This window comes from Mauremys reevesii, linkage group 23 (genome assembly GCF_016161935.1).
Source record: "Mauremys reevesii isolate NIE-2019 linkage group 23, ASM1616193v1, whole genome shotgun sequence".
Taxonomy (NCBI): domain Eukaryota; kingdom Metazoa; phylum Chordata; order Testudines; family Geoemydidae; genus Mauremys; species Mauremys reevesii.
In genome coordinates this window covers 1,122,827-1,144,950 of record NC_052645.1, presented here as the reverse complement: position 1 = coordinate 1,144,950, position 22,124 = coordinate 1,122,827, and the positions used below count along the sequence as shown (strand labels likewise).

The 22,124-nt window shown below is 52.7% G+C and overlaps 6 non-coding genes across 6 annotated transcripts; 1 reads left to right on the top strand and 5 right to left on the bottom strand.

The window, feature by feature from the left end:
* Nucleotides 1-9,557: 9,557 nt before the first annotated feature.
* Nucleotides 9,558-9,742, bottom strand: LOC120389491. The gene has a single exon (XR_005590964.1). It is a non-coding gene; the product is annotated as a U2 spliceosomal RNA (small nuclear RNA).
* A 1,477-nt stretch (nucleotides 9,743-11,219) lies between these two features.
* LOC120389506 lies at nucleotides 11,220-11,413 on the bottom strand. The gene has a single exon (XR_005590978.1). It is a non-coding gene; the product is annotated as a U2 spliceosomal RNA (small nuclear RNA).
* Nucleotides 11,414-13,718: 2,305 nt separating this feature from the next.
* On the bottom strand, nucleotides 13,719-13,904 carry LOC120389501. Its single transcript, XR_005590973.1, has one exon. It is a non-coding gene; the product is annotated as a U2 spliceosomal RNA (small nuclear RNA).
* Nucleotides 13,905-14,606: 702 nt separating this feature from the next.
* LOC120389493 lies at nucleotides 14,607-14,791 on the bottom strand. Its single transcript, XR_005590966.1, has one exon. It is a non-coding gene; the product is annotated as a U2 spliceosomal RNA (small nuclear RNA).
* Nucleotides 14,792-16,381: 1,590 nt separating this feature from the next.
* On the top strand, nucleotides 16,382-16,545 carry LOC120389426. The gene has a single exon (XR_005590912.1). It is a non-coding gene; the product is annotated as a U1 spliceosomal RNA (small nuclear RNA).
* Nucleotides 16,546-20,933: 4,388 nt separating this feature from the next.
* On the bottom strand, nucleotides 20,934-21,122 carry LOC120389503. Its single transcript, XR_005590975.1, has one exon. It is a non-coding gene; the product is annotated as a U2 spliceosomal RNA (small nuclear RNA).
* Between the last annotated feature and the right edge of the window lie 1,002 nt (nucleotides 21,123-22,124).

Genomic DNA, 22,124 nt, shown 5'->3' with positions numbered 1-22,124 from the left:
GGAGGAGTGGGGTCAGTGGTCAGAGCAGGGATGGGGTTGGGCACCCAGACCCTGGGTTCTATCCCTGGCTCTGGGAGTGGAGGGGTCTAGAGCAGGGGAGGAGCCAGGACTCCTGGGTTCCATAGGGGAGACTTTTTCCTGGCCTTCCCTCCCTAGAGATCCCAGCCCAGCCCCGTAGTGGAGAGTGTGTGGGAGCGGGGGAAGTTGCTCTCCCACTTCAGAAACATGATTCAACCCCCGCCCCCATTGGCTGTGACATCATGGAACCTTCCCCTCCCCCCACCAGAAAGTAGAAGCCCCGCCCCCCCAGAAAAGGGGGGGGCCCTAATCGCACCCACATCACACCCACTCATAGTTGCAAAGAAACCTCACAGCCACCCTGCCCCCTGCTAGGACCGGATCTGCTGCTCCCACTGCTTTCCTTATCACCAGGAGTTGCTCCCGGCCAGGCACCACACCCCAGTCACACGCCTTTGGTCACTATGTAGCTCAGTAGCAATCACTGCCCCGAAGTGACTCCGGTGCAGGCACCCACAGCACGAACTCCCCACACCGGATTCTGTCCACACGCAGAGAATTCTCTCCGCCGGGCTCCTTCGGTTCCTCTCGCTGTTCCCCGTCCTGCCGCCAGACACTGCTCATCTGCATAGCCCCGCCCATGCACACGTGACCCCTTCTGTCGTTTTGGTCTCCAGTGAATGAGTTGCCTGCGGGGAGTGGGCACGTCACCGGACGTCACAGCCTCAGCGCACGTCACAGCCGCCGGGCGGGGATTGTCTGTGAGCCCCGCGCTGGGGGCGGGGCTTCAGGGAGAGACCCAGCCCCATAGACAGACTGGGGCAGGGAGATATTGGGGAGGATGAGGGGATGGGGCGGGAAAGGGAGAGACCCAGCCCCATAGACCTGTAGGGGCAGAGGATCTTGGAGTCAGGAGGGGAGAAGGGAGATTGGCAGAGACCCAGCCTGGGGTGGAGGGAGACATGTGGGGGGGGGGGGTTGTGAAATGTTGGTCCAGGGAAACTGAGTCACTCCCAGGACATGCTGTGCAGGGGGGAGCACAGGGGCAGGGAGAGAGCCCCAGCCCCACAGAGCCCCAGAGGGATATTGGGGGCAGGGGAGGGGATGGAGGGAGGAGAGACCCAGCCTCATACACCCCTAGAGGCAGCAGGATATGGGGGGTAGCAGAGGGGATGGCAGAGGAGACACCCATCTCCATAGACCCCCAGAGGCAGGAAATGAGGGGAGAAGGAGGGAGGGAGGGATCCAGCCATATAGACCTGTAGGAACCAGGAGATATTGGGGGCAGGAGGGGAGAAGGGGGGTTGGCAGAGACCCAGCCCAGGGGGCAGGGGAAATGGGCTGGTTTGGAAGGAGCTGGGGAGGAGAAGAGACACAGGGCAGGACACACCTTGGGACAGGGAAACTGACTCACTCCGAATACATGCGGAGCAGAGCAGGGCAGGGCGGAGGCAGATCATGCTGGTCCCAGGGTAATTTCGGGGGGCTCTGATTCCCCACTCAGCCGGGGGCTCCCCTCTGGGCTGAGGAGCCCTGGGGTGGGGCGGGTGCAGGGGCTGTGTGTGTGTGTCAGGCTGGGGGAGCTGCCTGGGCAGAGGGGGAACCAGGCGCGGCTGCGTTGGGGTGACAAGCTGCAGGGGGGGGGCTCTGCTGGTCACCACTAGGGCAGCAGGCAACTCAACCCCTCCCCCACTCTACCCCCCTAGTCCCACTCCCCTCCCAGAACTGGGGGAGAACCCAGGAGTCCTGGCTCCCAGCCCTGCCCCTCCCCCATATGGTTCCATCCAACAGCCCCCCCCCCCCCGCCCCCGAGTGGGGAGAGACGAGGCCAAGGGAAGCAGGCGGGGGTGGGCGCTGCCGGGGCGAGACCCCCGGACACGCGAGTTCGCGTCAGGAGCCGGAGGGGGGCGGGGCCGGGGCTCTCTGGGGGGGCGGGGCGGGGCTGAGGAGTTGTGGGGGGGGAGGTGTCAGGTTGACCCAGGGACCCGCCCTCACCTGGGCTGGAGAGGACGGAGGCGCCCCGGGGCAGGCTGGGAGTTGTAGTGCCTGGCTCGTCTCAGAGCGGAAGTGACGGACAGTTGCTCAGACAACGCCCCCCTCCCGGTGCACTCTGGGAAGCGTAGTTCTCTCTCTCTCTCACACGCGGCCTCTATTGGAGGAGGGGCCGTAGCTCATCACTTCGCCGCGCCCCTCCCCGCTCCCTGATTGGCGGAGAGAGCGCGGGACAGAGACAGTGGGACCCGCCGGGGCGCTGCTGGGGGTCCCGGAGCGGGGGATGGGGACGCGGCTCGGGGGCAGCCGGCGGGGGCGGGGCCGGGGCGCTGGGGCGGGGCGGTGAGTGGCGGCTCCGCACGGGGGGGCCGGGGGCTCAGACCCCCAGTTCCAGGCGCCATCAGCCCCACCCCCTCCTCTCCCTCTGTAGGGCCCCGTCAGGCCCCCCTGTGTCTCCCCGTCTGTTGTGAACCTCTCGCCAGCCCCTCCCCCATCTGTGGGGATCCCTCAGCCCCCGGCGTCCCATCCCCCATCCTGTCCGCTCTGCCCGGCCTTTCCCTTTGCCCCCCTCCTCCCCCAGCCCCTAATTGCCTCTAGCCCATTTCTCCATGGCTGGGCCCCACTTCCCCATCCCCCCACTACCCCAGCCCATCCCCAGGGTGTGAGGTTCCTCATCTCCAATCTCTGCTACCCCCCAACCTGCCGGGTTCCCCTTTTCAGCCACTGGGGGGTCCTCCAGCCCGCCTCCACCCATCCACTCTGGGCTCTCTAAATCCCACATTCCCACAATGCCCCTTGGTAACCCCACCCTCCTCTGTCCCTAATCCCCCTAGTCCCTTCCCGTGGGTCCCCCTGGACACCCCAACCCACAGTCCGGCCCCCACATACACCCCAGTCACTCATCACACGCTGAGCTAGTCCTTCAGGGGCCCCCACAGCCCCCCAAACTCCTCCATCCATGAGCCCCGTGGGCCTGTGGCCGGGAAGTGGGGGAAGCTCCCACTTTGGCTGGGCTGGGTGGGGGTGTTAATCTTTTCCTGGCTTGTGTGTGCTGAGCTCACAAAGGCCTTTTGCTCCCTCGGGGTGGGGGGTGGTTTTGGCCGAAGGTGACGTGGTTTGGTAGCCCTGTGGATGCTGCATGGTGTCTGGAATGGGGCGTGTGTGTTCCCATCATGCCCCTTCCCCTCTGCCTGCAGAGCTGAGCACAGACAGGCCTGAGGAGCAGAGCAGGAGCTCTGGGAAGGAGAAGAGCAATATGAAGATGGAGTCTAAGACGAGGCCAGGTGACTTCTGTGGAGGGAGACATGCTGGACAGCACCAAGGATTGGGGAGACAACCAGGTGTGAGCCCCGGGCTCAGATTTCTGATTGTAGCTGTGATGGCAGACTGGGAGGAGGGTTGAAGCCGGAGCCCTGGGGTGCGGGAGTAGCGAGAAGAGGAGCCTCGCCACCATTGCTTTTTCATTTGTGTTGTGTTTCATACCAAGGGAAAAGAAGTCGCGGGGACGGAGTCCAGCTCTGAGGTGAGATGGAAAGTGAGCAAGAGCAGTGACAGGGTGAATCCTGTTGATGCCAGGCAAGACCTGCCCAGCTGGGATGAGAGTAGCTGTCTCTGTCGGTGAGAGAAGTATCTGGTTTGGGGAGGGCTCTGGTCACAGCCCCCCTGGTTCCAGGCAGGGATGTCCCGTTACCTGGGTGTGGGTTTCTGGACTAGCTGTGGCTTCAAGGGAGATGATGTTGCCATTTGTGGGGGCTGATCATCTCTCTGGCCAGGAGTGGTGTGTGCTCCCTAGCAGAAAGTTGGATCCATGAGGGTGACTCCCTGTTCTGAGTTTCTTTCTTTCTCCAAGGTTTCTCTCTCTGTGTTGGCCAACTCACACTCAAACTCTCTCTCTCCTTTCATGGACACCTGTCATGTTCAGTTGCCTGCATCCTCTTCCTCTGCTCCTCCTCCCCCAGTCTCCTATGGGCTCAGCTGGGTCTATCTGCCCACGGGCAAGGTCTCTGCCATACTGGGAAGGATTTGTCCTGCCTGCCAGGATAAGGGGGTTGCTCCTCCCACCCCCTATCTTCGGGGAGACCTCATTGCTGTCACCGGGTCACAGCGTGAGTGGCCGGTCATGTCTTTGGGGCTGTGGGGTCTGAGACTGAGAGGAGTGGGCTCGCAGTCATGGCTTTGGGCACAGGATTAGAGATGCCCAGAACCCCCCTTATCACCCGCTAGCTCCATTACTGCATCACCCAAAAGCCTCGCTCAGGGTCCACTATGCCTCCTTGTGCTGGGCACTGCAGGGACAATCAGAGGGACAGCAGGATGCATGAGGAAATAGATGAGTGTGTGAGGCAGATGGGTGAAGGGGGGTGTGTGGCATACATGGGGGATGGATGGGAGGTTGAGGGTTGGACGGACAGCGGGACAGATGGAGAGCTGCAGGGACGGATGGTGACATCACAGGCTGGACTTGTGATGGGTTCAGCTCATGGCCACTGGCCCTGTCATCTCCTGCCCCCATCTGCCCGTCTGACTCTGCCCCTGTCTCTCACAGGCAGCACTCAGCAGAGTCTGGCCCTGTCGTTACACTGGTGCCTACATCCAGTGCACACCTGTGTGTTATGTGCTCCTGGAGAGCTCAGGCAGGGACAAGCGTGCGGCTCACGGCTGCTGAACCAGCTACTCCAAAACTGCCACAGATCTCCCCCTCCTTGGGCAGCAAGACCCTGGCCGGGGGGTTCCCTGTCCCTCCTCGCTGCCAACGCAGCCTGCTCAGCACAGAGACCGAGGTCACCTGCCTCCGCCCAGCCTCTAGCTGGAGCTGCTCCAGCCCCGAATTGCTGGTATCCAGCCTGGCCGGAGTTGGTGCGATGTCCTAGCGGAGTCCGTTCTTTCTCCCCGGTAGATGACGATTTTCCCCACTGCAGTTAGTGGCTCTTTCTCTGCTTCCCCATAGCCCCTCCCCAGTGATAGTGACCCCTGCTGGCCAGGCACGGGAGTGTCCTGTAGGTGCCTTCTTGTAGGAGCAGTGACTCCTGGTGGCGAGGGGCAGCAATGCCTGGCATGTATCCCCCCTAGCATTGCTGCAGCGACCCCTGGTGGCCACTGAGGGCAGTTGCCTGTGTGACCCCACCACTGCCATTGCGCCTGTGAGCGCTGGTGGGTAGGTGAGGCAGGGCCCTGTATGTATATCAGCCATTGGGGCAGTGCCCTCTGCGTATCCCACTCTCATCTCGGTGACTCGTGTTGCCCAGGTGGGGCAGCCCCCTGTGTGTATTTACTCCCCCCCCAACCCCTGCATTGGGCCAGTGAGCACTGGTAGCCAGAGGAGTCAGTGCCTGAGGTGTGTTCTTCACCTCCCCCAAGGTGGCAGGGTGCCTGGGTGGCCGTGTCAGGCAGTGCCCTGGGTATCTTCCAACCCCTTTGTGGCAGTGAGCCCTGCTCCTGGTGTGTGTCACTCCCCCACTACGGATGTGCACTGGTGGTCAAGTATGGCAGTGCCCTGTGTTTAGCCCCCTCCCTCCCCCCCACCCCAGGGTGACCAGATAGAAAGTGTGAAGAATCGGGACGGGGTGGAGGGTAATAGGCACCTACATAAGAAAAAGCCCCGAATATCGGGACTGTCCCTATAAAATCGGGACATCTGGTCACCCTTTCCCTTCTACCCCTGTGCCAGGCATGGCAGGCACTGATCCCTGGCATCCCCGTGGGGCAATACCCTCTGTATATCCCCCTATTGGGGCAGTGACCCCTGCTGGTCAGGTGGGGCAGTGCCCTCTGTGTTTGTCCCCCCCTATTTAGGTAGTGACCCCTGGTGGCTAAGTGAGGCAGTGGCCTTTGATTTCCTCTTTTCTCCCCAGCCCCCTCTCTCTCTGGGGTAGGGCACCCAGTTGGGGCACTACCCAATGTGTATCTCTACTAATTGGAGCAGTGACCTCCCTGTGGTGCCCTGGTGTGGCAGTGCCCTATTGGTATTTCCCTCCCTCTCTCCCCACACCATTGTGGTAGTGGCCATTTCAGGCAGTGGCCTGTTTATCATCCCCCCACACCACGACCACCACCATTGCAGCAGTGCCCCCTGGTGGCCATGTGCAGCAGTGCCCTGCATGTATCCCCCCCAACCATTGCTGCAGTGACCCCAGGGGCCCAGTTTGAGTAGTAGCCTGTGTGTACCTCACCTCTTGGGGCAGTAACTTGTGGGGCCAGCTAAGAGAGTGCACAGTCTGTGACGTCTGGGGGCCACGGACGGCAGTGGCCTGTATGTACCATCTCCTCTGGAGCAGTGACCACTGGTGTCTTGGTGCTAAGATGCAGCCACCTCTGGGTTACATGGTGGGGCTGTTTACAGGACAATGGAGACAGGCCCCCCCCGTTCCAGGAAGTAGGGGACTGTCTGGTGTTCAGGGCAGAGCGTTCCACCTTCTATTGAACTGTGATGCTCTGAGCACCTTTCCCCTGCATGAAGACGACCCTGTGTGGCTCCAAAGCTGGTCCAGTAACAGGTATCACCTCACCTGCCTTGTCTCCTGGTATTCTGGCCAGTGTCCAACTTCCCCTTCACTGTTGGTCCTCAAACCTCCTCCAAGCAACCCCGCCCCCAGTCCCTTAAGATGCCAAACCTCCCCTGGAGCCCAACCCTGGCGGGGGGCACCCCACCTGAAAACCCTACGGCACCATGGGAGTGGTAGTGTCCACTGCCTCCATCTCCCACCAGCCAGGACGGGCCCCACAGCACCATGGGAGTGGTAGTGTCTCCTGCTTCCATTTCCTGACAGCCGCTGCCAGGCAGGGCCCAGACTTCCCATTTCTGGTGCGAGTCCGGAAGCAGATGCTGCCATGAGGCGATGCTGGGAAGGGTGATGCTGATGTCAGAAGAAAGCAGGAGGAGTAGGTGGGGTCTGTGCTACTGTCCCCCTAATCCCTGCTCCCCCCCTCTGGCACCCAACCCTGAACCTCCTCTGGTGCCCCCAGGCTCTGCACCCCTAACCCTGTGCCCCCTCCAGTTCCCCTAACCCCTACACCCCTAACCCCTGCCTCCTCCCGCACCCGTAATCCCTGCACTGTCCCCCCTTTCCCCCTAATCCCTGCACCCCCTCCTGTGCCCACTTGGGGAAACTGACCTGGATGCACAGAGTAGCTGGCATTGCTGCTCGCTCCCCCCGCCGCCCCTGAACACTGCTCCTCCACACATTGTTAGGGGACTGTGAGAGTTGGAGCAAGGAGCAACATCGGGGCTCCCTGCATCCAGGTCACCTTCTCCCTCTGGGCTGCTGCTCTCTGTCCTCCCCTTATGCAGCCCAGGTGGGGAAGGTGACCTGGATGCAGGGAGTCCTGATGTCCCTCCTTGCTCCCCTCTCACAGCAATTCCCTGGTGTCACCCACCCCTAAGGCTTGCCCTGGCTATGGGCTTCAGAGGGAGTGACCAGACCGGGCGGCCATGGAGAGCTCCAGCCCCTGTTCTCCCCTCCCAGCTTCTAGCAATCAGAGGCCAGGGACATGCTTCCATGCTGATGACAGGTACTGCTCAATAACGATCCAAAGTACATTCATATTCCTCATCTGAGTCAGCCACCAACCGAAGATTGATTTTCCTGTCTAGTGGTTCAGGTTCTGTAGTGTCTGCATCAGCGTGTTGCTCTTTGAGGACTTCTGACAACATGTTTCACACCTCGTCCCTCTTGGATTTTGGAAGGCTCTTCAGATTCTTAAACCTTGGCTCGAGCGCTGTAGCTGTCTCTAGAAATCTCCCGTTATACCTTCTTTGCGTTTTTTGTTAAATTTGCAGTGAAAGTGTTCTTAAAGTGAACATGTGCTGGGTCATCACCCAAGACTGCCATAAAACGAAATATATGGTAGAATGCGGATAGAACCATGGAGCAGGAGACATACAGTTCTTCATCAAGGTCTTCAGTCACAAATTAATGCATTTTTTTAACGAGCGTTTTCAGCATGGAAGCATGTCCTCTGGAATGGTGGTTGAAGTATGAAGGCATATGGATGTTAGCATATCTGGCACGTTAATACCTTGCAATGCTGGCTGCAAAAGTGCCATGAGAGAGCCTGTTCTCACTTTTAGGTGACGTATATGTGACACGGGCAGCATTATCTCCAGTAAATGTAAACAAACTTGTTTGTCTTAGCGATTGGCTGAACAAGAAGTAGGACTGACTGGACTCTAAAGTTTTACATTGTTTTCTTTTTGAATGCACTTATGCAACAACAACGAAAATCTACATATGCAAGTTGTACTTTAATGATAAAGAGATTGCACTACAGCACTTTATAGTTTACAGTGTAAATATTTGTAATAAAACTATATATAGTGAGCACTGTACACTTCGTATTCTGTGTTGTAATTGAAATCAATATATTTGAAAATGTAGAAAAACAAAAAAAATTAAATTAGTATTCTATTGTTTAACGGTGCGATTAAAACAGATTAATCATGATTTTTTAGAGTTAATTGTGTAAGTTAACTGCGATTAATTGACAGCCCTAGATTTGAATGTTTCTGTCCCATGCAGGACGAGCTGGAATATCCGTGTGCAGGGAAAGAGCCTGGGGGGAATTGTGCTGGGAAATTATTTCCTGTTCTGACATGTCCCCAGTTGCCCTTTTTGCCCTAACAGGCTGCAGCGCAACATCCATGTTTTGCTCCAGCTCATTCCGTCCTCCCAGGGGCAGGGGAAGGGAAATGGCTGCGGTGGAGCCAGTTGAGGGAGGGATTATCAGGGAGTTGCTGGCGGGTTCCCTTGGCGGGGAGAAAGGGCCGTAAATACATAGAGGGTGGGAACTTCCAGGAAGGTTGGTCTGGGTGGGAGAGGGCAAGAAATCCCCAGGGTGGGGGACAGGGTGTGACAAACCTGCTGGGATTTGTTTACTGTGAGGCTCCAGCATTTCTCAAATGTGGCCACCAGGGGCTTTAATTGTGGCCACAGTGTCCTGGGCTGTAATTGAGGGAGAGTCGGGGGCAGCAAAGCAGCGGCTCTTCCCCCGGGCTGCCTGCAGGGGCTGGTCCCTACCCCCTTCCGGAGTCATAAACACTGCAGGAGCAGGCAACCAGTGGGAGTTCCCCTCCTCCCCACCTGCGGTGGGGCTCAGGCTTCTGCTCTGGGATGGTGGGCGACAGGCTCAGTCAAGATACATGGAACGTAGGCTGGGTGGGGAGAAGTCCGTGTAACTCATCCAGTTATTGATATACATGTGACCTCGAATATTACCAATCTGTGTGTCCCCCCCCGACACACACACAACCCCCCCCCCAACCAACCATCTCCCAAACAGACCCTCAGTCCGGAAAACATTCATCTCTCGTGTTGTTGAAAAGACTCACAGCAAATAGAAGAATTTCAGTTTTTAAAACAATCCTCTAGCAAGACAAAGAAACTCACAGCTGTAGACTCAGAAAACACTCCCAAGAAATTTTAACAATATGTTGTTATGAAGAAAGTGCTAAAGATACCTGATTTTTCAACTACTTTAAAAAAAATCTTCTCAAATCAGCATCTTTAGAGTGAAACTTTTTCTGCTTTTCTAACCAGACAATTCTCCCCAGAAGGAGAAGCACTGGTCCTGGAGACACTGCAATACCAGGTCAATGCATGGGGTAGACAGAGCAAGCTCCTATTCCAGCCCCCTGTTTCAAAAATCAGTTTAATATACAGTCCTCAAATAAAGGACCTATCAGATATTAAACTGATAAGAACAGATTTAAATTTTATTAGAGAATATTTAAAATAAACGATACAAAGTGTTTGAAGCGTCAGTTATTGTGTCATTGGGGGTAACATACAGGTTGTAGGGGGATGTTAGCATTTTGGTATTGGATGGCATATACATATACACGGTCTGTCATGTCCCCAATGCGGGGTATATGGTGGGAGAGTTCAAGGTACAGCCAGCAAGCAGTGAGGGCACATCACTCATACAAACAGGTTATGGATAGTCGTGGGCGTGAGTAAATGAGCGGACTGGGTAATGGTGATAGGGTGCCCCTCACAGGGCAGAGTTCAGTTAGGTTGGTTCAGGGCTCAGGGGATAAAGTCCAACAGAGGAAGTTTACAGGTCTCTTCCCCCTTGCGGGTGCGTGGAGTCACGCCGGCTCACTCTTGGTATTGACGGTGGCCGGTGACGTGCTCTGTGTAAATGTCTCTGGACCACCGAATAGCGTCCGAGACCATTAGGCATCTCATGAGCCGCGCGTAGCGACGGCCCACCCCACAGGTCCGCAGCACGCGCTCATTAAGGGGGTCCCAGGCGCCCAAGGCCCCAACAATCAGAGCGTCGGTGTAGACCTCGTAGCCCTTTGCTCGCAGGGTGTCAGCCAGGGGAGCGTACTTTTCGAGTTTGCGGGCTCGGGCTTGGCGGAAGGCCGTGGTCCTATTCTCGAACAGGATCGCTACCATTGATCTTAGCTCAAAGAGCCGAGAAGCGATGCTCGGGCTTTGCGGCACGCGCACACCCCCTGCCCCCACCGCTTTCTACCTCGCCGGGGCGAGCACTCAGCCACGCAACGAACACCGTAGCGAGGTCACTCTAAGTGAGGCTCACTTCCCTAAAATGACTCCAGTGGAAGAATTCAAAGCAAGAACCCTTGACACACAATTCTGTTAAAAAAAAAAAAGAAAGAAAAAAAGAGACAGTTCCCTGTACGCTCCTCCTTTCCACAAAAACCCACCCACTGACCTGCTGCCCCCGAGCCGCTCGCGCACCGCCCCCCCCCCCGACACTTTTTTTTTCTTTAATTATTTTCCTTGAGTCACGCTAGGAATGTGACTCAAAGGGCCACAACCTTCCTCCTCTTCTGCTCCTATGAAGTAGCCCTCGTCTGGGCAAAACATTTACAGAGACTGTTTCCTAGGTTAAGAGGGTGGCATTTTCCCAATGGGAAAAGGGATGGAAATTTTCTCTTCTGTGGGGAGACGAGGGAAAGAACGAGCCAAACCATGCCATTAATTCTGGAAGGTATACTAAAGAGAGCAGTTTAAGAACCTACACAGAATAGACTAAGAAAGCAGCTGTTTAACTGACCTACAAACAACGACAAAGTAAAATCTGCAAGAGCAGCCTTTCAACTCAGAGGCTTAATCATAAGATGTAACTAATAACTGATGAAAGAGTCACAGATGACTCGAAACCATACTCTTAGTACAAACCAAATGGTAACACAGACAACACGACTTTTCTTCGCTGCTCTTCAACCACGATATTCTCCCCATAGGAGGCCCACCGTTCCTGGAGGTTCAGTGCCGCAATAACGGGGCGCTGTGTGCAGTGGATGGAGGAAGCTGCTATTCCGTCTCCCTATTCCAAAAAATCAGTGTAATAGCTAGTCCTGAGATAGAGGAAGTATCAGTTATTAAAGTGATAAGAACAGATTTAAAACTGTGATTCCAGCGAATGTTAAAATGATCTAAACTACAGGTTAATAAAAGTATTTCTAGTCCTCTGCACAGAATGCTTAAATTATCCCCAAATCGCAAGTTTGGGTTTAAAAAGTCATAAAAGGCACATCATCCAGTATCTGACACTTGGTGAAATCTCAGTCTAGAACGTACAACCATTTTGGGGGTTGTGCCCTGCTTCTCAACAGTCTGCCCTGAGGTTGCCACTCACAGTCACGAGCTACTCCAGACGGCTCAAACCCCTCCCTCTCATGGATCAGTAACTGGTTAGCAGATAGGAAAGAAAGGGTAGGAATCAAGAGTCAGTTTTTACAACTGAAAGGGGTAAATAGCAGGCTTCCAAAGTATGAGACGAGACTACAGACATTAGGGCTTGTCAGCTTAGACAAGAGATGACTAAGATCCCTATAGGATACAGCACCGGTTCTCAACCAGGCGTCTGCCAAAGGAAACCTGGGCTCGACCCACCTCCGCGGGCCACCAAGCCTGCCTGCCTGGTTTGCAGCAGGGAGGGCACAACAAAAATTGCAGCATCACTGCCGAACACAGAGAGAGCTGTCCCCCTGCCATCATCGGTAAGGGTTGCCTCCCAGCCACAAACAGGCAGCAGCTAGCCAAGGAAACACACACCACCGCTCTGTTCAAGGCGCAAAGTCCGACCCCATTCTGCTTTCTTCCCGACGTGAGATAACAATCTCACAAAACTGGGGCGGAAACGCATAACGGTTACTCTCCAGGAAAAGCTGTGCTTGTGCTTTTGCTTTTCGGGAGCGGGGAAGCAGAGGGAGACAAAAGATTTATACCATCTGAAGAGAAACCAGAACAACCTGCAGAGGCACTACCAGGGGAAAGGCGCCTTCCGCTCAACTCGGAGTAACTACACCGACAGCCCCACTAAACCTCTCCCTTTTAGAGGAAATTTAATTGAACCGATTTAAATGCCAAATTGGCTCATGGGAACCGGGGACATTGGGAGCAAAACCAGCCCCTTGAGCAGCGACTGGCTTCGCTGCACGCAATGCACCGTGGGTATGGAAATGAGAGTTCCCCGCCGGCCTCCAGCGCTCAAAGGAGTCTTTTCTCAGGGCTGCGTTCCCCAGCTGGGCGGAGATTGGGATGCGGGGGAGGGGGAAAGCTGCTCTCCTGAGACAGTCCCGCTGACGCCCAGGCGCATGGCGGAGGGAGCCGGGCGGGAAGCCAGAGGGCAATCGGGCCCCCGCTGGGTTAGCAGGCTTAAAACCCAGGAGCCGACGCACACACCTTGCAAAGGAGCAGGAGGCGGGATCGTGAGCAAGTGTCAACGTAGGGGGGAGGGGTAGCTCGGGGGCTTGAGCATTAGCCTGCTAAACCCTGGGTTGCAAGCTCAACCCCGGAGGGGGGCCCTTTAGTGGGGGATCGGTCCTGCAGTGAGCAGCAGGTTGAACCTCCTGGCAGCCTCTGATTTTACTAAGATGATGGGTTTTTTTTTCATTTGTTTGTTTGTTTGTTTTTAAAAGTGTAGGCCACAGAGTTTAGGCGTAGAAGTTTCTGGTGGTCAGGGAATAACCTACAGATTGTTGAGGGGGTGCAAAATTCAGTTTAAGATCAGGTGGCATAAGGAATACATCATCTGCCATAGCCCTGATTGGGAGTAAAAGGTTAACGGGTCAACGTACAGACACTGAGATAGGAGGGTAGGTTGTTCATATGACGGCTATGTTCAGGTGTGGAGTATAACGAGTGGATATGATGATGGGGCTGGGTTGACCCTCATTTGGTGAGATTTAACGTTCAGTGAGTTTACGGTTCGAGTTCATACGGTCCAACGGAAAACGTCTCTCGGTCATTGAGATTGTATCTGCCAGCCGGGGTGCAACCCGGCATTGTACCTGCTGCTTGGTCTGCCTCTGCTACAAAGTAGCTTACCTGAGATCCTTGGGGTTCGGTGAGCTGCAGCTAACCTGACCTGATGCACGGGAGCAGCTTTAAACAGCGCCGTCTCTGCCTGTGCGTGCAAACAAAACAACCAACCAACCAACCATCTCCCCAACAGCCCGGAAAGCCTTCATCCCTCATACTAACGGTTGAAAAGACTCGCCGCAGAAAAAAAGGATCCCAGCTCCTTAAACAATCCTCTAGCAAGACAAAGAACCTCACATATCTATCGACAGCCTCACAAAACATTAGACCCCAAGAAAACATAACAATATTTTATTGTAAAGAAGACAAGGGTTTCCAATCTGTTTTCAACAACTCGAACAAATCTGCTCTAAAGGGGCATCATTACAGTAAAATTCTTTCTGCTTTTCTAACCAGAAGATTCTCCCCAGAAGGAGAGGCACCACCGGTCCTGGAGGCACTGCAATACCAGGTCAATGCATGGGGTGGACAGAGCAAGCTCCTATTGCAGCCCCCTGTTTCAAAAATCAGTTTAATATACAGTCCTCAAATAAAGGACATATCAGATATTCAACTGATAAGAACAGATTTAAATTTTATTAGAGAATATTTGAAAATGAACGATACAAAGTGTTTGAAGCGTCAGTTATCGTGTCATTGGTGGTAACATACAGGTTGTGGGGGGATATTAGCGTTTTGGTATTGGACAGCATAGATTTAAATGTTTATTAGAAAATGTTTAAGAATAGATGATACAGAGAGTTTGTAACATCAGTTATTGGTCATCAGGGGTGACATACAGAGTATAGGGGGATGCTAGTACTTTGGTATTGGACAGCACATAACTTATACAGTGTGCAATGTCCCCAATGTGGGGTATACTGTGGGCGAGTTCAAGATACAGTCAGCAAGCAGTGAGGGTACATCACGCATACAAGAGTTAAAGACAGTCACAGGTATAAATAAGCAAGCCAGGTAATGGGGATAGAATGACCCACACATGGCAAAGTTAAGGTCTGTCGCACTCGACCTGAGCTCAAATAAAGGACCTACGAGATACAACTTAGATAATGTTTCTTCAAGGTTCCCAAGACACAGACCAGGTTTTCATCTCGAGGCCAAAAGACCAATAATATCAAGACAATTGATCACGGCCTTGGATAGGCCAAGAGACTACTCACCCCATCTGAGCTCAAAGAGCCGAAACTGATAAGCATAGACACTATGCTTTTGATCTTAGCTCCAAGGAGCCGAGAAGCACAGAGCTTTACAGAGCATAAAGAATTTTGATCTGTTTTTTTTAAACCAGTATGTTCTCCCTGGGGGAGGTGCACCGTGCCCAGAAGTATTGCAATACCAGGCTGATGCGTAGAGCGGATGGAGCAAGCTCCTATTCCAACTCCCTGTTCCAAAAATCAATTTAATATACAGTCCTCAAATAAAGGACATATCAGATATTAAACTGATAAGAACAGATTTAAATTTTATTAGAGAATATTTAAAATAAACGATACAAAGTGTTTGATGTGTCAGTTATTGTGTCATTGGGGGTTACATACAGATTGTGGGGGGATGTTGACGTTTTGGTGTTAGGCAGCACATACATATACATAGTCTGTCATGTCCCCAATGCGGGGTATATGGTGGTTCAGTTCAAGGTACAGTAAGTAAACGGTGAGGGTACATCACTCATACAAACAGGTTACAGATAGTCATGGGCACAAATTCTGTACACGAATTCTGTAAGGGGCCCACACTTTCCTTGACTTTCTTCTTGTTGCTAACCTCCCTGAAGAAACCCTTCTTGTTGTTACTCTTAACATCTCTTGCTAGCTGCAATTCCAAGCGTGAGTTGCCCTTCCTGATTTCACTCCTGCGTGCCTGAGCAATATTTTTATACTCCTCCCTGGTCATTTGTCCAATCTTCCACTTCTTCAAACGGCGCTGCCTGCCAGTGCACTCAGCCTCACTTGGCAGGTAACAAAAGGGATCGAGTGGCCGTCCAGTTTCTGGAGAGTGGCTGACAACACCCGACCTTCTGCCCTGAGGAGAAACTGACGTGAGACAAGGCAGGGGAGGTCACTCTTGTATTGGACCAACTTCCGGTGGGGAGAGAGCGAGAGAGAAGCGAAATGCAAGCTGCACTCTTTCCCCAGCAGCAGGTGGGCCACGTCGTCTCTCTGATGGCCTGGCTTCCCGGGACGGGACCCGCTACAACTTAGATAATTTTTTACCTCAAGGTTCCCAAGACACAGACAAGGTTTTCATCTCGAGGCCAAAAGACCAAAAACATCAAGACACTTGATCAAGGCCAAGCACTTGGATAGGCCAAGATTTAAAAGTTTATTAGAAAATATTTGAAAATGAACGATACAGAGAGTTGAAATGTCAGATATTGGTCATCGGGGGTGACATACAGAGTATAGGGCAATTTTAGTTTTAAATGTTTATTAGAAAATGTTTAAGAATAGATAATACAGAGAGTTTGTAACATCAATTACTGGTCATCAGGGGTGACATACAGAGTATAGGGGGATGCTAGTACTTTGGTATTGGACAGCACATAACTTATACAGTGTGCAATGTCCCCAATGTGGGGTATACTGTGGGTGAGTTCAAGATACAGTCAGCAAGCAGTGAGGGTACATCACGCATACAACAGTTAAAGACAGTCGTAGGTATAAATAAGCAAGCCAGGTAATGGGGCTAGAATGACCCTCACATGGCAAAGTTAAGGTCTGTCGCACTCGATCTGAGCACTACACCCCATCTGAGCTCAAAGAGCTGAGCACACAAGAGCAGCGGCCCGGGCGGGCAGGGGGAGGGGCCCGAGCGGAGGGGCGGAGCCGCCTGAGCAGGTATGCAGATCTGTGTGCGAGCAGAGCATCGTGGGAGCGGACGCAGGCTGCCAGGCAGGGCCCGACTTTGGCACCGGGAGCTCGGCGTGGGGAAGGGATGGTCTCCGGGGGCCAGGTCGGGGCAGCTGTCGGCAGTGGGGGCCGGTGTGGGCGAGGCCGGCGGTGGGGGCGCGGCGGTCCGCCCGTGTGTTATAAGTGCGGGGCGAGCGAGGGCGGGTGGTGGCCGGGTAGCAGGAACTCATACTTACCTGGCAGGGGAGATACCATGATCATGAAGGTGGTTTTCCCAGGGTGAGGCTCATCCATTGCACTGCGGGTGTGCTGACCCCTGCGATTTCCCCAAATGCGGGAAACTCAACTGCATAATTTGTGGTAGTGGGGGACTGCGTTCGCGCTCTCCCCTGGTGATTGGTTTGAACAACAGACAACCGATAGTGGGCTGTTTAGGCTTAGTGCACTGCAAAGCAGATTCCCAAGAAAACAGCTGTTATTCTGGGTCTTTGGGAGTGCTCTTTTCCACAGGCCCTGTACTTCTAGGTATCTTTGTCACATGTTCCTCCTTGTAAGCAAAGCTCAGCTCTGAAACTTTACTTGGGTCTCTCTGTGTTCTTGGCTTTCCCTAGTCTTTTGCAGCTGATCTGCTCTCTAGTCTGCTTTTGGGGGGCTTGGACCGGTGCCTTCCTTGGCTCTAAGGGGAGCTGCCTGCCTGCCTGCCTGCTCTGCTTCTTTCCCTGCTTGTAGCTTCTTGCCTGGCCCTTCTTCTCGGGCTTTTCCTCTTTTGACGGGAGGACGGCCTGTCCAAAACGCCTGTCCCACCCGGTCTCCTCGTCCAACAGGCAGCCTCGCCCCCTGCCCTGGGGCCGCTTTGGCTTTCGCTGTCTGTTCCTGTCTCTTGGTGGCCACCCTGTCTGTGCTACGGAGACTAGGCTGTCACAACCCTATGCTGGAGGAGGGCTTTCTGTCGCTTGAGGCCCACCCACCGCCTCCCCGAATGCCCTTTAGCTACGCTGCGGGTTAGGGCGGCGTGGCCGTGTCGCCCAGGAGCGGGTTTTCCCTTTTGCACACCTCTGACGGACGGAGCTGTTTTGACTTAACTGTTCAGCACGCACCGACCCTCGGGCCTGGGCTGCACGGGGAACGTAAATCGGGCGCGCTACATCAGTCCGCGCCTTGGTCGGAAGAATTCTTCCGTCGACCTAGCTCCCGCCTTCAGGGAGGTGGATGGCCGGCACCAACGAGGAAAACCCTCTCCAGGACCCTTCTCCGGGAACAGTGCCCTTCCGTTTGGGGAGATTATGCTGCTTTAAAAAAGAGAAATTGTTTAACTGCCTTTCTCTGAGGCAAGGTTGACTTTGTATTGCTTCCCTCGTGGCTCCTTATAGCAGTTGTGTTCTGAAATCTTTAGGGTTTGACTTCATTTATGATGAAATCTTGCTGTAACTTTATTCTAATTTTCAATGAGTAACTAGACCTGAGCTGTTTGGTGTGTTAGTGGAGGATTGTTTAAAAACCTGGGATTCCACTTTCGGCAGCCTTTCCATTCCATTTCCTCTGAAAGCCACCGAAAGCCTCCACTTCCCACATAACTCTCTCAAACCTGCAGTCATCAGGCATACAGAAGATGCTCACAGTTTCACTCCATACGAGTCCAGTTCCTCGCTGTTTCCTGTCTAACCACTGCACACATATGGTATCCCCTCCCTACCCGGAGCTGCTTCCTGGCTTTTGCGCTCAGGACAGGAAAACGAGAATGGAGAGGTAAGCTGTGCAGGGAACTCTTCCTCAGCTCGCACTCCACCCCCCAAGGGCCTTTCGAGGTCTTCTACGGACTTCAGGTTTCATTTGATTTCCAAGGTTTATGGGCTCATTAATTAGCCATCTCTCCTAATGCAGGGATCCTACGGGTCAGACCAAAGATCGATGGCCCAAAAGAGCTAAGAAACAGAAATAAAGCTCAGTGCTAGGCGTTACATTCAGATGAGCATCCAGAATCTGAGTGTGCCCTGGCATGTTCAACGCTGCCGAAAAGAAGGAGCTCGTCAGGTCCCTCTGCTAGCACCCAAATCTGGTGGCTAGTCGGTCTGCTGGGAAATAAGGAAAAGGAAATGAATAAAGGAGTCAGGCAATAACAAGGAAATGAAAAGGTTTGTCGAACGGGTTCTGACTGATTTACCGTCTTCCCAGCTACCCGTCAAAGTTAAAGACCTAGCCCAGTATCCTGTCTGCTGACAGCGGCCAATGCCAGGTGCCCCAGAGGGAATGAACAGAACAGGGAATCATCAAGTGCTCCATCCCCTATCGCCCATGCCCAGCTCCTGGCAAACCGGGATACCTAGCTAGGGATACCATTGGCGAAGCGCCATAGATGGACCTATCCTCCATGAATTTATCTAGTGCTTTTTTGAACCCTGTTACAGTCTTGGCCTTCGCTACATCGTCTGGCAAAGAGTTCCACAGGTTGACTGTTTGGTGCGTGAAGAAAGACTTCCTTTTGTTTGTTATAAAGCTGCTGCCTATTAATTTCATTTGGTGACCCCTAGTTCATGTGTTATGAGAAGGAGTAAATAACTCTTCCTTATTTACTTGCTCCACGCCGGTCATGGTTTTATAGACCTCCCTCGTATCCCCCTTTAGTCGTCTCTTTTCCAAGATGAAAAGTCCCAATCTTATGAATCTCTTCTTAGACGGAAGCTGGTCCATATCCCCTCATCATCTTTGTTGTCTGTTTCTGACTCTTTCCCATTCCCATATATCTTTTTTGAGGTTGGGGCGACCGCATCAGCACGCAGTATTCAAGATGTGGGCGTACCATGGATTGATATTGAGGCGATATGATAGTTTCTGTCTTATTACCTGTCCCTTTCTTAATGATTCCCAAAGCTCCGCTGCACATTCAGTGGATTTTTTTCAGAGAACTATCCACAATGACTCCCAGATCTCTTTCTCGAGTGGTAACAGCTAATTTAGACCCCATCGTTTTATAGGGATAGTTGGGATTATGTTTGCCAATGTGCATTACTTTGCACTTATGAGCACCGATGTTCATCTTCCATTCGGTTGTCCCGTCACCCAGTTTTGTGAGATCTCTTTGTGGCTCTTGGCAGTCTGCCTGGGACTTAACTCTCTTGAGCAATTTTGTATCATCTGCAAATTTTGCCACCTCACTGTTTAGCCCTTTCCCCAGGTCATTTATGAATAAGTTGAACAGTACTGCTCCCAGTACAGACACCTGGGGATAAGAGAGGGCAGATCCTCTTCTGACACTGGCAGACCAGGTGCCAGCTCATGCCAAGGCCCCTAGGCCTTACTGAAAAGTGACAAACGCATGGCTGGAAACTAGTCTTGCTCACCTGTTTGTTAGTGTTGTTAAAACAGGCATTAGCTTTATAAAAACGTGTTTAGAGTCTATGACAAGCTCGTGAGTTGCTGCATGCATTATTCTCACCTTTAATAGCCGTAGCCCATGTTGTAAGGTGATATATAAGCGTTGGCACTAAAGCTGTAAAAAAACCCTTGCCGCCGCCACGCCACCAGTCAGGAGAGAAGCATTACCAAGTGTGAAATGGTAGTTTACCAGAAGAGGCGTCATCTCCTTTCCAACAAGAGAAGGCCCTGACTGAGACATCAGGCAAGCCACTGTGGATCATCCGTGGACAAAAGACTTGGCTGATTGCTCCTCCTCACACACCTCCGAGGAGGCAGAGCCCTGCACAAACACTTGCCCCCATCAGCTTGAGCTCTGGGGGAATGGAATAAAAATCCCTGTCAGGAAGAAACTGTTGTTCCCCCCTCCCCACGATGCTGCTTGGACTTCAGGGAGCCGGCACATCTTCTAAGCAGCAGCAAGGGATCCTGGCTGTTTGGCTAGGGTTAGCCCTAAAGGACATACAGCGCTTGCGTGTTACAGCAGCTTCTACTACCCCTGGGTAGCAAGATAGAGTCAGGGTGCCCAAGGGGTCTGTCTGTGACTCCATGTTAAGGCTGTTCTAGTGCCTGAGGAGTTCACACTTGATACTTGGTGGGTGAAATTAAAGTGAGGAGCCCCGCTGCCTGCCAGCCCCAGGCGCCGGGGGCTGCTGCTCTCTGGGGCTCTGGCCACACTAGAAAGGTAAGTTTCTAGCTTGCCTGGTTCAGAAAACCAGAAGGGAAAGAAAGAGAACCCACATTACATTTTTTAAAAAAAGAATCCTCCTGATTTGTAAGCCACTGTCATGATTTGGGGGATTTTCCAATAGTGAGGATGGCAACAATGAGAAGCTAAGGGTTATTATTGAGCATTTAGATTACAGTAGGCTTGGGGGAAAAAAAATCAGGATTGGGGCCCCTGTGTGCCGGGCGCAGCACAACACCTAGTGCCTTGTCTTGATCTTACGAACCAAGATACATAGAACGTAGGCCGGGTGGGGAGAAGTCTGTGTAACTCATGGAGTTGTGGATATACACGTGACCTCAAATATTACCCACCGCCCCACCCCAAACCACCCCCCAAAAAACAAACAAAAACAAACCAAAAAAACCCCATCTCCCCAACAGACCCAGAATCTGGAAAGCATTTGTCCCTCATACTGTTGAAAAGACTCACAGCAGAAAGAAGGAGTCCAGCTTCTTAAATAACTCTCTAGCAAGACAAAGAAGAACCTCTCACATCTATAGACTCACAAAACACTTCCAAGAAACTGTAAAGAAAGAAAAACACCCAGATTTTGCTGCTACTTCAAAAAACATTTGCTTTAAAGAAAGTGTCACAGTTCAACTTTTTTTCTTCTTTTCTAACCAGAAGGTTCTCCCCTAAAGGAGATACACCGTTCCTGGAAGCACTGCAATACTAGGTCGATGCATGGGGCAGACAAAGCAAGCTTCTGTTCTAACCCCCCCTGCGTCAAAAATTAAGCTAATATACAGTCCTCACATCAAGGACATAACAGAGATTAAACTGATAAGAACAGATTTAAAGTTTATTAGAGAATATTTGAAAATGTATTAGAGAATATTTAAAAATAAACAATACATAGTGTTTGAAGCATCAGTTATTGTGTCATTGGGGGTAACATACAGGTTGTAGGGGGATATTAGCGTTTGGGTATTGGACAGCATATACATATACACAGTCTGTCATGTCCCCAATGCGGGCTATACCATGGATGAGTTCAAGGTACAGGCAGCAAACAGTGAGGGTACATCATTCATACAAACCTATTTCCAACATACTGCAAAATCCACATGCAGACTCGTACACGAAACCTTGCAAGAAAATCTTCCTGAGGGGGTCTGAAGCACCTGCTGCTGGAGGGAAGGAGGGAGCTGTGGGTTGGGATTGAGGAGCAGCTTGAGGAGGGGGGGTCTGTGGGTTGGGATTGAGGGGCACTGGGAGGTGCCTGTGGAGGGATTCACCACCTCCTCCCACTTGTGGGTCTTTTGGGCTGTACTGAACCCAGTCAGCCGCACTGCTACACCTCTGCAGAGAATTGTATCGGTCATCAAGGGCCCCAGCAAGGTACGCGTACCAACAGGACACTAGTTTTGCATTTGTTACATCCAGACACGGGTATTTTAAGTGTGGGCACCGGTGACCCTAAAAATAGTTTTTCCCCTGTTATGTTGTATTGTTGCCTGTTTAATATAATTGTTGTGTTGAATATATTTTTATGTGTTGTGTTATTTCTTGGAAGTCTCCAACTATCTGGCAAATAAGTGGGGATTCCTCTGTAGTTAGAATTTTCCGCCCAAGCTGCCCTGGTGACTCTGCCAGGAAGGAGCGAGGGGGGTGGAGGCACCGCCAACTAATTTCATAACCAAAAAAGATTCACCCTACTGAGTGGGTGGCGGGATCCAAAAGAACCCAGACCTGTCCATCAGAACATGTAAGCGGATTGCCAGTAAAGGAAGTAATCAGGTGGAGAGGGGAGGGCAAAACCAGAGCTTGAGGGATTCAGCCCTGAGTGGTGGGGCTCAGACGTTTGGCTTCAGCCCCAGGCACCAACAA